Source organism: Balaenoptera acutorostrata, chromosome 3 (assembly GCF_949987535.1).
Source record: "Balaenoptera acutorostrata chromosome 3, mBalAcu1.1, whole genome shotgun sequence".
NCBI lineage: Eukaryota > Metazoa > Chordata > Mammalia > Artiodactyla > Balaenopteridae > Balaenoptera > Balaenoptera acutorostrata.
In genome coordinates, this window is record NC_080066.1 from 40,865,741 (window position 1) to 40,877,182 (window position 11,442).

Sequence of the window (11,442 nt, forward strand, 5' to 3'; positions counted from 1 at the left end):
CCGCCAACAGTGTAGGAGGGTTCCCTTTTCTCCACACCCTCTCCAGCATTTATTGTTTGTAGATTTTTTGATGATGGCTATTCTGACTGGTGTGAGGTGATACCTCATTGTAGTTTTGATTTGAATTTCTCTAATAATTAACGATGTTGAACATCTTTTCAGGTGCCTCTTGGCCATCTGTATGTCTTCAAGGGGAAGGGTGGGGGAGGAATAGATTGGGAGTTTGGGATTGACATGTACACACTGCTATATTTAAAATAGACAACAAACAAGGACCTACTGTAAAAGATAAATAAAACATTTTGTGAGTGTGGTTACCTAAAATTAAAGAATTTAAAAAATATTTATCTTTGTATTAGCAGTACAAAAAGAAGTATAGACATTTACTTCATCATTTCTCTGGTATCCCTACTAAAACACTTAGCTTGAGTCTAGTCATGACAAAAGATCTAGAAACACCCAAGTGAAGGACACTCTTTAAATGGGGACTAAACGTACTACTGCATGATCCTGGATTAGATCCTAAATACCAAGAAAAACAGAAATAGTTATAAGAACAATACTGGGACATCTGACAGAATTTGAATATGGGTTATAGATTAGGTAATAGTAATAGGCAATGTGAATTTTTCTGATTTTGGTCATTGTACTGTGGCTATATAAGAAAGCATTCTTTTTCTAGGGAAATACCAAAGTATTTACAGTAAACAAGCAAACCATCTTTAATTTACCCTCAAATGGTTTAGGTGAAACAATTTACTTGTGTATTCTTACGGACAGGGTAAAATGAAATTCCTAGTGCAGATTTAAGCTTTAATAACTTTAAGGAGTGATAAATGGAATATTTATAAATGGAATGGAATATTTATAAATGGAATATTTCCTGGCTTATCAATAAACAAAAGATGTCACAGTCACCAATGATTGCAGCCCTCCAATGTGAGCTGGTGAGCCCTGAGGAGACTCAGGGCTGAAAAGAATACCTGCCATCTAGCAGCCATCAGACTGCAGCCACTCCCTGTGGTGAGCTCTGAGGAAACTCAGGACGTGAAAATACAGGCCCCAGATAGCTGAGGTGCATATCAAAGGAATGATTTCAGTGAGCCCAGACTCTTGCATCTTCCCATACATAGAAAAGGGCTATATTCCTTAACTTGAGATAGCTGGTTTTCTTTAATTAACAATAATCTTTTGACGTTCCCAATTACCTGTCCTTTGTTGCAAAGCTCTTATATATCCTGGCTTTCCCCCTCGCCTCCTCAGAGCAGTTTCTCAGTTATCTGAAACGGTGTCTCCAGGCTGCAGTCCTCATTTTGCCCCAAATAAAACTTAACTCACAATTCTTACGTTGTGCATATATTTTTTTTAAGTCAACAGTTATGGCGACCACAAATAAGGGACCCAGAGTGGACTTCTCTCCTTCACCTGAACTCTACAAGGAACTGGACCCCTGGTACCAGCAGAGGCCCCTTGCACTCATCCACCTCCTCGGAGAGTCCAGACGAATTTGGGTAAGTCTCTCCGGGTTCTTGGATCTCCCATGTTGGTTGATGATCCTGAGATTTATTTGGCGGTGTAGCAGGTGCCTGCCTCCTCCCAGCTGAACGATACTGTAAGGGACCCTGGTTGAAAGATACCAGGGAAATACACACCCAGGTGAAAGATACTGGCGGGGGCCTGGTTTTTAGGATACCAGGATTTGCTCAGTTGCAGGAGACTGAGTGGCCTGTGCTGAGTGGTTAGGTAAGAGGCTGATCTGATGCTTTTCTTCAATTCGGCTGCCTTAATAGAATTTGTCGGGATAAAAGTGAAGATATTACATGAGAGCGTTGCTCCGAAGAAAAGGGACAAGACTGTCCTCCTGGCCGGTCACGGCTTTCTCAGGCGACTGAGAAATTTACGGGAGTGGCGGAGGCAGAGTCCTCATACCGTACAGTGGTCCCATAGGGAAGCCCACTCATTAATTAAAACACTTGCTCGTCCAGCTGTCGCGGATAAGAACTGGCCATTCAGCAATCCGAGCACCGCGGTGGTCTTAGACTACCGAAGGGAGAAACTGAGTCACGTAAGAGGGCTGAAACGACTCTGGGGTGACACCTAGAGGAGTGAAGCCCACAAGCAGCACACTGGCCACCACACAATTTCACTAGGAAATTTTATCCCTGACAATTCAATGTAGAATGAGAGAGAGAATCTCTCAAACACAGAAAGGAGGGGCATCAGAAAACCAACCTCCAACTAACACCCCAGCCAGATTCATGTACAACACGTACGGAGCTCATACTTACAAGTACCCAGTTAATGGGGGAAATTATACTAGAAGAGAACTCAACCTAAATGGCCAAATTGGAGTTCTTCAGTATTCCAAAAATTGCTATTTTTGCGCGCACAGTTAGAAAAAAAAAAAAAGCTGGCTTGATAAAAATATCTTTTCAGAATGCTGACTTTAAACAAAGGCCTTTTAGGGGAAACTTGCATTTCTCTTCCTGTGTCGTTGAGATATAAATGTTCTACCTGATCTTCTTAGGACTTTCTGCGTCAATGTGTGTGCATGTGTTTTGAAAACTTGGCCTCTGCCGTGCTATTTCTTGAGAGTAAACTCTCTGGATTTTATTTAGGTGACATCCTCCCCACACGCTTATGGGGAAGCCTCTTGCATTTTATTGGTTTGAATCACCATTAATATATATTTTATTAATGGCCAAATGATGGATCCTTTTAAATTGGAGAAACTAACAAATTGACTCTAGAGCGCTCTCATAAACAGCTGTTTTATTGGTACCTATAAAACAAAAATCAAACTAAAGATGGAAAAAAAAAAAAAGGATAGGTATATCTAATGGTTAACCTAAGAACTTCTTTAGTGTAAAACAAGAAAAACTGGATTAGGAAGCTTCATTTGTGGTCTTTGCTTCCCCTCAATGTGTCTTACAGATGCTAATAAAGCATTAGAACAATTAACATTAACAGGAAAAATCCTGTAAGGAAAGTCTAGATACTATTTCCAACAAGGTAGAACTTTTAAAGGAATTATCTCAAATGAATAAAGAAATCTTTAGCTGGTTATTTAAAATGGGATAAATAAAATGGACATTTATGTGATTAAAACACAAGGTTTTAATATTTCTACACTACCTAAGGTTAAATGGGCCAAAAGGGACCCCCTACTGGTCCCCAACATTAAAAGCCAAACAAGTCTGTTCTGTTTACCCCAGTTTTAAAATATACATTTAAGGGGCTAGAAAAATATTTACACTGAGATACCTGAGCAACAATTATTTGGGGCAACAATTAGGCCAAAGGGCCTGAGTTCCTCAGCTCAACCCCACTCGGGATCCCAGAGCCTTTTATATAAAAATAGATAAAATGGACAGGGAACAAAAAGAAGAAAAACTTTTAGAACTCCTCCTGTAAGATAAAAGCTTGTTGATTGGATCTTAATAAAAGCTAAAAGTAAAGGTATGAAAGTTGACAGAATTGAGATGAAAGTGCATAAAATGGGTATATTTAAATGGGCTTTATATAAGGTGGTTACATCTCTTTTGTTTAATTATACTGTGGGATAGGCATGTTTCACTGGGAAATACTTTCCCTGCGTGGTATTATAAGACAAGGCATATAGATTGACCCCCAGAAAATATTAAACATACTAAAGGAAGCCAATAGGGTTACCTGAGTCATACAAATAAGTGAAAACTGGAAACTAACATTCAAGGGCTAATAAAAATAAAAATAGTGATTTTGCTCTGAACTTAACTTGTGAACTCAAAATGAAGATCTTTGCTGAATGCCTTATACAAACCTTTGAAGGCATAATAAATTGAACTCTAAAGTTCTAGAACACAGAACTCGTAAAATAAATTTCAGTTTAGTTAGAAATCTTGTCACTGATAAAATCTCTTAGTATCATTTAGGTGACAGACCTGTTCTTTGGGGTACTCAAAACTACTGTCTTTCTCCTGCAACTCTCTATGAACCAGAATGTAAATACAGGCCACAAGGACCTGGGACTGAACCTAATTAGCTCAATCAGACAGGACCTGAAACCAAGGGAAAAAAAAAAAGTGGCAATTTTAAAACTCAGACTGCTGGGGCTTCCCTGGTGGCGCAGTGGTTGAGAATCTGCCTGCTAATGCAGGAGACACGGGTTCGAGCCCTGGTCTGGGAGGATCCCACATGCCGCGGAGCGGCTGGGCCCGTGAGCCACGGCTGCTGAGCCTGCGCTTCTGGAGCCTGTGCCCCGCGGCGGGAGGGGCCGCGATAGTGAAAGGCCCGCGCACCGCGATGAAGAGCGGTCCCCGCACCGCGATGAAGAGTGGCCCCCACTTGCCGCAACTGGAGAAAGCCCTCGCACGAACCAAAGACCCAGCACAGCCAAAAATAAATAAATAAATAAATAAATAAATAAATAAATAAATAAAAACTCAGACTGCTGAAAATGCTCCCTCAGCCAAACTTTACAAAGAGTAAAGCCTTCGTCATCTGAGCAAGCAACTTTAATGTATTCCAACTGTTCTTTGTAAACTAGTAATTTTATATTGAAATACCTGATTCATAACTAAGTTTCTAAGTAAAGCTATGAGATCTCTACTTTTGCCTGTTTATATGTCTGTATACGCATTATACATGAGATATCTCTACCTCTGAAAAGTATTATCAAAATTGAATTTATAAAGAGCTCTATTCAATATAAAAGTAAGTGCTTACAAATTAAATATAAAAGAAACTGGCCAAAATGATTTTCAGGTTCACGTGAACTGGGAAATATTCAATATTAAGTTGATACCTGGTATTATTAAAGTTTGTTGATCTAATTAATATAGACTTGTCTTAAGAGTCATCAATATTAAGTATAATACTTTATTGTACTTAGGTTTAATAGAAGTCAAATAAGACCTTATTATATCTGTTGCAAGGAAAATAACGATATGAGATTTTAAATTAAAAAGAGATAAGAACTTTTTGGTAAACGCTTTAAAATTAATTGTATTTTAGAAATGTCTACTTCAGATGATCTTTATAGATATTTGGTGACTCAAAGTTCTAGAGTTATGCTAGTTTAAGTAATGGAAGTTTATTGAATAATTTCCAAAAAATTAAGATACTGAGACATCAATTAATAAATAGACAAACTAAAGGTGTTCAGGACTATTAATGAAAATGTTTGGTGCCACTCTGAGATGTCTTCTATAAGAAAACAAATGCTTTTAGAAATTATTGATATTTATGTTCACCAACCTACAGAATGCTAATGTAAAAAACAGTTCCTAATTGCTTACTTCTTAACTTTCACTAGAAATCAAGGTTTTTAAGAGTTGAGGATTCTAATTTAAACATGTAATTAAAGCCAATAGAAATAATACGGAAACATTTCAGTGTATAGTAGGAAAGTAGAATGTGTGTTTTTAGTAAAGAAGGTATGAGGAATGGAATTACATTTTATTGAGGAAAAAGAAAGATAGTATGTCTTAGAACTGGTTGGTTTATTTGGATGGCAAAAAGAAGGGACTGAAGCTAAAATCAACTTGAAAGGAAACAAGTCAGTTTTATTAGCTAGACTAGGAGAAAATTTCATCATTTTTGTGACTGCATAATTCTCTTTTGATCCTGTGTGATGACATGATCACAGGATGCTCTTGCTTGTGCCTTGCTCCATCACACTCAGTGTCCTTGTCTGATGACAGTGTTGTTTAAAATGGTTTCGGTCCAGGGAAGTCTCCCTGAAGTGTGTTTTAAAATATGTAACTATTGGAATGTTAGATAATTTTATTTGTTTCAAATTATCATTATGTTCCAGTCTATAATTTGGATCTTCCTGAAAGCTCCAACATGTCTACCCCAACCGTTGATTTTATACTTTCTTGGATTGATGACCTTCTCTGACAGTCTCTCTTTTCTCCAGTTCTTACCATATTTGTGTTGCTTCTGATTTGTGTAGTGAACATCTTCTTATAATATATCTAGTGACCCTGTGTTCCTGACTCTATGCTGAAAGTTATAATTGTGATGTCAGATAATACGTAGGGCTTTATTTCCTGATGGCGTTGTTGAGTGGTTGCATTTACCTCGTACTTTTTGTTTCCAGACAATTTCACATGAGAAATAGGCACCATGCAGATATATGAAGCAGATTGTGTGAGTTTCTGTGCCCTTAAGTGATCTGTATTTGTTGTTTTCTTTTCATTGTTTGGAGACTTTGGTTAAATGAATAAGTATTGTTTCACATTGACCTATGATCCTGTTGTGTTTTAAAACATTTTTGATATTTTTAACAAACTTCTCAAAATCTAACTAAAGCTCATTTAGCCTCCAGCTGACTCTGGGATGCTTCAAAGGAGCATCCTAAGGCATCTCAGAGATGAATGTTAAACTAAGTTTATTTGGTATGTTTAATTACTTCAGAAACATTGTCAAGTGATTGGAGAGGAAACTTAGGTTATATTGTATGGATATATATTACCAATATAGATATTCCAAAATTTATATGAAATCCCTAACATCTCATATGTCTTGATATAATGTCATAATTTTAGTTATTCTAAAATGCTATATGTCACAGAAATATCCACGTATCCTACTAATTGCATCGTACTCAAACCTTTAACCATGCTATTTTAAGTTTTGTCCCGATGCTTTTACAAAATGAAGATTTTCAAGAAGACTCATAAAAAGAACTTTTTAAAAAAAACATAAGTTGGGCTTCCCTGGTGGCGCAGTGGTTGAGAATCTGCCTGCCAATGCAGGGGACACGGGTTCGAGCCCTGGTCTGGGAAGATCCCTCATGCCGTGGAGCAACTAGACCCGTGAGCCACAACTGCTGAGCCTGCGCGTCTGGAGCCTGTGCTCCACAACAAGAGAGGCCACGATAGTGAGAGACCCGCACACCGTGATGAAGAGTGGCCCCCACTTGCCGCAACAAGAGAAAGCCCTCACACAGAAACAAAGACCCAATGCAGCCATAAATAAATAAATAAATAAAAATTAAAAAAAAAGAAAAGAAAAAGAAAAATATCCCCCAGGAATCTGAAAACAAAGACTAGATTCCAAAATAATTACTGTGAATGTACAGGGAGCATATCTCTTTAAAAATAAATAAATAAATAAATAAATAAATAAATAAATAAAAATTAAAAAAAACGTAAGTTTCTGATGGCCTTTAGATAATACCACTGAACTATGTAACAAATGACGGAAAACCTGATTACTTCATTCGGATCAACAGGAATCAATTACATAGGACTGAATGAACTGATGAATATGATTTATAACTTTAAGACTTTGGGAAATATACTAGCTTTAATCTTTGTTTTTCAGAAAAACCTTTTCTTTTATGCTATGACCTACAAGTTGATAAAGTATACCCTTGTAAACAAAGATAAAACATTTATCTTTTTCTCCCTACCTGATCCTGCCAGAATTTGGCTTCTCCAGCTGGCTCTCCTATGGACTTGATAGTTTATTGCAACTGGATTACAACTAGTTATACTAATTGTTTTAATTTGTTCTTTGTTTCCAAGTTGTTTATGATTGTGTCTCCCTGCTGCATTATGACTTTGTCAGTATTACTAGCTGCATTACTTATCCTGTCTATTTTATAAGATCGTTGTCTCCTACAGTACTCAGTGATAGTAACCAGGCTACTAGCCTACTGAATTCTTAGGTCTCTGTGATGAGAAAAGCAGTGCTACAAAACCACGTGGCCCTTGACATCCTTACAACATTTCAGGGAGGTACCTGTGCCGTAATTCAAACTGAATGCTGTGTCCTCTAATATAACACGTTTAATTAACCACACGAAAAATCAGATTTCTGCCTTAAGTGACCCACTCCCAAGTCTTGACAACCTCTTGGAAAACTGGTTTGGTATGGGAAGTGCTTGGCTTAAATATTTATTTATAACTCTATTAATGTTATTAGCTATATTATTTGTATTTTGCCTGTTTTACAAGAATATTGTTTTTTGTATTACTAAGTGTGTGACTGAGTCTCCAACAAAAATAGTGATGACTAGGCGACTTGAAGCTGATCAAATATCTAGTTCTATATGCGATCAATGATTGTAATAGTGCAAATCTAGATATAGGAAGATGCAACAAGGGAAAACATTTCCTGGATCATAATAGATTAGTTAAGACAGAGGATCCAGAGAATCTTTAATCTGATGATTAAACAAGGCCGAATCTGAAAATTAACACCTGGAATGGCATATCAACAAGAAATTTTGCCTGATCTGGGATGAGCCTCCCAGCACCATGGGAAAAAATTTGGTCATGAAATGTCTCCCAAACATTGGTCAAGTTTCTGACCAAGAGGAGGGACTGGTAAATGGAATATTTATAAATGGAACGGAATATTTATAAATGGAGTATTCCCTGCCATATCAATAAACAAGGGATGTCACTGTCACCAATGATTGGAGCCCTCCAACGTGAGCTGGTGAGCCCTGAGGAAACTCAGGGCTGAAAAGAATACCTGCCATCTAGCAGCCATCAGACTGCAGCCACTCCCAGCAGTGAGCACTGAGGAAACTCAGGATGTGAAAATACCGGCCCCAGATAGCTGAGGTGCATATCAAAGGAATGAGCCGACTTGTGCATCTTCCCACACATAGAAAAGTACTAAACTCCTTAACTTGAGATATCTGATTTTCTTTATTTAACAATAATCTTTTAATTTTCCCAGTTACCTGCCCTTTGTTGCAAAACTCCTATATATCCTGTCTCCTCCCTCGCCTCCTTGGAGCATTTTCTCAGAGCTATCTGAAAGGCTGTCTCCGGGCAGGAGTCCTCATTTTGCCCCAAATAAAACTTAACTTGCAACTCTCACGTTGTGCACACATTTTTTTTAAGTCAACAGGAGCATGTATAAATGCTACAGATTTATAAAAACATCATTCAAACTGTTAACTATTTAAATTTCTTTTATACTTACTAGTTTTGTGAATTTTAATAAGATTCTAATTATGTTTCATTTGAGTCAATATTTACCATATTTAGTCAGAAGAACAGAAGAGTACACAAACAGATTTGATACATGGAAATGAGCATCTTTTACTAATTAAAAATATTAATAAAATTAAAAGTCAAACAAAAAACGAAGTAGTGACAATAATAATTTCTGAAAAAAAAGTTTCACTAACAACTTCATTTAGCACAGCAACTATTTCCACTTTTGCATATTACCATCTATTTCTGATCTGCATAGTTATATTTTATTTTATTAAAATTATAAAACAGCATATTCTTTTATATAATGCTTTTAAATTACCACTACATTGATAATACTGTGGTTTCCTATATCGTCTTAATCATTATATTTTTAAATGTCTACCTAACTATCCTATTCAATGATGTAATATCTACTTAGCTGCTCTCCTATATTTGGACATTTGAATAGCTTTTACTAGCTTATAAATAATTAACAGTGAATGTTTTATAAATGCTGTATTTGGAGACTTTCAAGATGGCAGAGGAGTAAGACATGGAGATCACCTTCCTCCCCATAAATGCATCAGAAATATATCCACATGTGGAACAACTCCTACAGAACACCTACTGAACGCTGGCAGAAGACCTCAGACCTCCCAAAAGGCGAGAAACTCCCCACGTACCTGGGTAGGGCAAAAGAAAAAAGAAAAAAAGAGACAAAAGAATAGGTACGGGACCTGCCCCTCTGGGAGGGAGCTGTGAAGGAGGACAGGTTTCCACACACTAGGAAGCCCCTTCGCGGGCGGAGGTGGTGGGTGGCGGAGGGGGGAAGCTTCGGAGCCACGGAGGAGAGCGCAGCAACAGGGGTGCGGAGGGCAAAGCGGAGAGATTCCCGCACAGAGGCTCGGTGCTGAACAGTACTCACCAGCCCGAGAAGCTTGTCTGCTCAGCCGCCGGGGCGGGCAGGGGCTGGGAGCTGAGGCTCAGGTGTCGGAGGTCAGACCCCAGGGAGAGGACTGGGGTTGGCTGCGTGAACACAGCCTGAAGGGGGCTAGTGCACCACAACTAGCCAGGAGGGAGCCTGGGAAAAACTCTGGACCTGCCTAAGAGGCAAGAAACCATTGTTTCAGGGTGTGCAAGGAGAGGAGATTCAGAAAACCGCCTAAACGAGCTTCAGAGACAGGCGCGAGCTGCGGCTATCAGTACAGACACCAGAGACGGGCATGAGACACTCAGGCTGCTGCGGCAGCCACCAAGAAGCCTGTGTGCAAGAACAGGTCACTATCCACACCTCCTCTCCCAGGAGCCTGTGCAGCCCGCCACTGTCAGGGTCCTGTGATCGAGGGACAACTTCCCTGGGAGAACACACGGCACACCTCAGGCTGCGGCAACGTCACGTTGGCCTCTTTCGCCACAGGCTCACCCTGCATTCCGTACCCCTCCCTCCCACCGACCTGAGTGAGCCCCTTAATCAGTGTGCCTTTAACCCACTCCTATCTGGGCAAAGAACAGACACCAGAGGGCGACATACATGCAGAGGCATGGCCAAATCTAAAGCTGAACCCCAGGAGCTGTGCAAAGAAAGAAGAGAAAGGGAAATTTCTCCATGCAGCCTCAGGAGCAGCGGATTAAATCGTCACAGTCAACTTGATGTACCCTGCATCTGTGGAATACCTGAATAGACAATGAATCATCCCAAAATTCAGGTGTTGGACTTTGGGAGCAATGGTAGACTTGGGGTTTGCTGTATGTGACTGACTAGTTTCTGATTTTTATGTTTATCTTAGTATAGTTTTTAGCACTTGTTATCATTGGATTTGTTTATTGGTTTGGTTGCTCTCTTTTTTAATTACTTTTATAATTGTTTTATTTTAATAATTTTATATTATTTTATTTTACATTATATATATTCTTTCTTTCTTTCTTTTTTTTCTCCCTTTTCTTCTGAGCCGTGTGACTGACAGGGTCTTGGTGCTCTGGCCAGGTGTCAGGCCAGAGCCTCAGAGGTTGCAGAGCCAAGTTGAGGACATTGGACCACCATAGACCTCCCGGCCCCACATAATATCAATAGGAGAGAGCTCTCCCAGAGATCTCTGTCTCAATGCTAAGACCCAGCTCCACTCAACGACCAGCAAGTTCCAGTGCTGGACACTCCATGCCAAACAACTAGCAAGACAGGAACACAACCCCACCCATTAGTAAAGAGGCTGCCTAAAATCATACTAAGTTCACAGACACCCCAAAACACACCACTGGACGTGGTCCTGCCCACCAGAAAGACAAGATCCAGCCTCATCCACCAGAACACAGGCACCAGTCCCCTCCATCAGTAAGCCTACAGCAGCCACTGAACCACACTTAACCACTGGGGGCAGACACCAAAAACAATCGGAACTATGAACGTGCAGCCTGTGAAAAGGAGACCCCAAACACAGTAAGTTAAGCAAAATGAGAAGACAGAGAAACACACAGCAGATGAAGGAGCAAAGTAAAAACCCAGCAGAACAAACAAATG